The following is a 4920-nucleotide window of genomic DNA, read 5'->3' on the forward strand; positions in this document are numbered from 1 at the left end:
AAAAAAAAAAAAAAAAAAAAAATGAGCATGCACCTGTAGTCCCAGCTACTAGGCAAGCTGAGATGGGAGGATCGCTTGAGCCTGGGAGGTCAGGGCTGCAGTGGGCTGTGATTGCACCACTACACTCCAGCTGGGCAACGCAGCAAGGACCTGTCTTAAAAAAAAAAAAAAAAGAAGAAGAAGAAGAAGGAGAACAAAACAAAGTCCCCTCGGCTCACCGGTGACTCCACAGGGCTGTGACTTTGTGGCCATCACAGGCTGAATGTATTGAGAGGGGAGATGCCACAACAAGGAGGCAGAGACCGGGCCTGGGGTTAGGGAACACGGGCTGGGCCCAGAGTGGCCAGGTGCTGGTCTGGGACCCTGTGCCTGCCTCTCCTCTACCGGGTTTCTCACCTGTGGAATGAGGAAGAGCCAGGAGATGGGCTGCCCGACTTCTCCCGACCCTAAGCAGCTGGAGGGGTCAGGATGTGTCCACAGAGGACAGTGGGATGTGGATGTTGCTGGCTCCTCTCTCGCCATGGTACTCACAGCTCACCCCCCAGAAACACTACCCCTCAAGACTTGCCCATTTTGGTCTCCTCACTGAGGGGCCTTCCCTGATCCCCATCCCCCCAGGCGCCCCCATGCCCCTGATCGCTCCTGCACGGCCTCAGCACAGGTTCCCAGCACACATGTGTGTGATTTGCAGGTTGTTGACATTGGCCTGCCTGCCAGGTGGTGCACAGGGCTGCGTCCTGCTGCAGAGACTGTCAGGCAACCCCATCTTTCCCTTCTTACTCAGTGCAAGAGCCCAGCTCTTAGCTGAGAACACAACCCCTGGGGTGGAGACATGTCCTAGCCTCCCTTGCAGCTCGAAGTACCCAAGAGACCCAGCTGTGGCCAAGGGGGGCTGTAAGCAGAGGTGGGGTATGCAAAATCCAGGCAGCATCCGTAAAAGCATGGTTTGCGAGGCTGGGAAGAGTATACCATCATTTCTTCCCTGCTGGCTGAAAACAGACATGGTGGCTGGAGCTTCAGCAGCAGCCTTGCACCGTGAGGCAGAACGCCTATTTGGCATTGATGGGGTAACCCGACAAGGGGTCTGGGGTCCTGATGATTGTGAGGCCACCTTCCCAGTCCCACTGCCTACCTGGACATAAAAGTATAACATTAAAAGCAACCATCAATCGTTAAGCCGCTGTTATTTGGGTTGTTCTGTCATCAGCCACCAAATCAAACTGGATGGTGTCCCCAGATCCTAGCATGTTGCCTGGCATGGAAGTAAAGCTTGTTGAATGAGTGAAAGAGGAAACAGGCTTTGCCGACGAGATGAACTGTGGCAGGGAAGGAAAGGGCAGCTGCACCCAGCAGCAGGCCTCGCTGTGGCTGTGGAATCTGGGCGGACCGCGCCCTTGCAGGGAGGAGACTCCTCCAGTCCCCTAGTCCCCACCTGCTGATCTCAGGGTCAGGGATGCCAGGCAGGGGCTGCGGGGTGGGGAGCATTCCCAGGAAGGGTGCCAAGTGTCCTTTCTTGGATGATGCATTAGCAAGAACAGCACTCCACATGCTTGTTGATGGATTTTCTATTCTTTTACTTCATTTTTCTTTTCGTCACTCCTGCTCTGTGTTAAACACCTTGGGAGGCTGTTATGTGTATCAGGCTGGAGTTGGTTTCTAAGAGCCTGGTCTCTGATGACCCAGACTGAGTCTTGAATGGTCAGACCCCTGCCAGGCACTGGGGCTGTGTCAGGCCCTTCCCAGAGACTCCCACGTGTTCCCTCATGACACTGCCCCTGCGTGGGTGACGAGGGAATGAACCGCCACCCTCCCACACACCCCATGCCCTTGGTTCTGCTCAGCCCTTTACCAACCTCGCTCTTGGGCAGGCCTCGTGAGTGGTCCACTCCTGCATTGCGGCTTTGGTAAACAAGCCCAGAGAAGGTGTGCCTCACGTTGGACATCACACAGCAAGACAGGGTTTGGTTCGGTGTTAGGACCAAAGTTTCTTCTCCTCCCCATCTTTTTATTTTTTAAGATGTGGTTGGAAGCCTCGGCTGCATGGGGACATGTGGAAAATAGGCACCTGGGAGTGTGGCTCCCACACCTTCACTCTTCACAAGCTCCTCCAGGCTGTTCCAGGTGTGAGGCACTTGCTGTGTGTGGGGCCACAACGCGCCCTTGGGGCCTGCCCGCAAGGAGCCATCATTGTTGGGGGGCAGGACACAGCTAAGAGAACGAGGTCCCACCCCGTGAGCTTAGGAGCCCAAATCAGCCACAACAGAAGTGGCACTGGCTTGAGTTACAGAAAACCTAACGAAATCCAATGAGGCAGCCCCATAAAGGGAGCAGGGGCTGGTTCTCCCGATGGTGATGAGTCTGATGGTGACCATCGGGGCACCAAGGCAGCTGCTCCCGTCCTCAGCTTGGGACCCTGCCCGTTGCTGGCCACATGGCTGCTGTCCTCGGGACGCCGTGCCCATACTTCAGGCTGGAGCAACGAGAAAGGAAGACTCTTGTCAGTGAGGTGGGCGGCCACAGCTGCTCCTTCCAAAGGACATCCCCTGGGCAAACAGTTTCACAGCTGGCCCCAGCTGCTGGTGAGGCTGGGTACATGGATGCCTTGAACAAAACCGGGATTCTGTTGCTAAGGCACAAAGGAAGCCTTGGTGACAGTGAGGGTGGCTTGGCGGGGTTGATGGGTGCAGGAATCAAGGACTGAGTGCCTATGGACTTTGCTGGAGCAGAAGCTGTGTTGGGAGCAGAGCAGGAGGTGCAAAGGCCTTTTTCTGTCCAGGCAGGGGCTGCAGGGGAGCAAGGGGTGGTCTCCTGAGCAGGTGACATTGGAGCTAGGCTGCAGAGGGTAGAGAGGAAGGGTGGGAGGGCAGGGAAACTCACAACAAATCCACAGGTCGACAATGACCTGGAAATTCGGCTTAAACCCCAAGAAGTCCATGCTACTATTCACAGAGGGAGTGTTTCTGGGGTTGGCTTTAGTAGGTGCTGCCTCAATGTTCCTTCTGAAGGCCTTGTAACCACTCCCCAACCTTGTAGCCCACATTCCCTCTGGGACCTGGAATGGTAGATCCAATTTGGGGGGTGTCAGCTGAGAACCAGGAAACCCCCGCCCCCTTAGGTAACAGAACTCAGTGTGCAGGGACCAATTCCACTTATTCAGCCTGCTGGTCTCGCCAGTTGGCCAACGGCTGGGACCAGAGCTCTTCACCGGGGTCCTGCTTCTCTGGAGGAAGGAGAGAGCCCAGAGCCGCCCAAGGTCATGCGATGAATTCTTCTAGGGAGGGGCAGAGATGAGGCAAGGGACGGAGCCCCAGCCCTAGGCCCAGGCAGCTATTGGCTATTTCCCTCCTCCCTTTCCGGGGATCCCTTAGCATCCTCCCTGCCCTATCCATCGGCTCAGCCCGAGGGAGCGGGTTCCTGGCTCTTCCACGGAGAGGTTTGCCTTCCCTGACTTGCTGTGGGGCACTCAGGTGGGCTCAGCCCAGATTTCGGAGGAAGCAACAGGGATGGGGCCCCTCCTCTGGTGGTTCCTGCCCACGCTAGAACATTTCCCTGCAGTGTCCAAGTACAGAAACATCCCCATATACGCCTTGTATGGTCAAGAAAGCGGCTCCCAGAGGTGGTCTGCCCTGGGGGGAAGAGGGCTTCACTTTTCCCTCCTTTCCACCCCTGAACACAGAGCTGTCACAGGAGGCTGAGTGAGGTGGTGGCCAGACAGACAATGCCAGCCATGGAGGGGGAGGTGGATGCCGTACCAGGCACCCAGCATCCTCAGTCCGGACTGCCAGCTCTGACAGGCATTGGTCCTGGTGAACCTTCCCCTTCAAGTGGAAGCTGAGGGTCAGCAGTCATGAGCATCCTCCCTGGATAGGAGCCGGCTTCCCTGCACTCTAGCTGTCCTAGCAGAATAGCGAAGCCCTGTCCAAATCCTGGCCAGGCTGCAAGATAGGCACACACCACTGCCTTCTGGGGGGCCAGGTGAGGCTCAAATACACCAGGGCAAGGAGCCTGGGTGGGCCCAGGACACCTGAGCACAGACACGCTGGTGGGCACGTACCCCTCTGCCCTCCCACCCATGTGTGCACACACACATTTGTGCCATATACTACTGTTCCCATGCTCACGCCGGGGCACACACTTGTGCCAGCATACACACACCTGTGCACTTGCACCTGGTGTCCAGGCACACTCCTTCAGCTCACAGACGTGCGCTGTGAGCACACACAGTACCACGCAGTGTCCACAAGCACACTTTTGTGTTAATGTGTACAGAACCCGTGTGCGCACACGTGCACAATCCTGGGCTGCAGAGAACCCCAGCCAGTGGGGCGGTTGGGGATGGGGAGGGCACGCCTCCTTCTCAGGAACTCAGCAAGGCTCTTCGCGGGAGCCCAAGGCTGCCGACAGGGCTTTGGCGTGGGCCTCGCCAGCAGAGTAAGTATCATGAAGTGAGGGCGGCCGGAGACCCTCCCCTGACCGGGGAGGGGCAGCGGACTCATCACTCTTGCTCTCCTGCCTTGGGTGTGGCTCTTGGTTCACCTGCGGGGAAACAGGCTGAAAGGTGACCCTGGCGGCCCAAGGACACACACCCATTGTCCCCAGGTTCCTCCCAGGTTTCTTCTCCAGTGGGTCACGGGGAGAGGGAGGGGCTGGAGTCGTTCGGAAGCTCAGTGCCCACAGGCAGAGCAGGGAGAGGGAGGCGCCTCAGGTCCCTGCGGAAAGAGGTCCCAGGAGGGTCTCCGCAAGAGGGTCCCCAGTCTGCGCGCCAGCTCCTCCCGGGAGGGGCTGCGACCTCGGGGAAAGGTCCCTCAGATGTCTTGAGACTCAGTTTCCTCGTTGGTGACACTGGGCGTCTGGAGTCCCCGCGGGACCGGCCAGCCCCCGTCCGAGCACGGCCCCACGCGGAGCCCGTGCAGCCTGACC

The sequence above is a fragment of the Colobus angolensis genome, unplaced genomic scaffold (genome assembly GCF_000951035.1).
Source record: "Colobus angolensis palliatus isolate OR3802 unplaced genomic scaffold, Cang.pa_1.0 Scaffold17, whole genome shotgun sequence".
Classification (NCBI taxonomy): Eukaryota; Metazoa; Chordata; class Mammalia; order Primates; family Cercopithecidae; genus Colobus; species Colobus angolensis.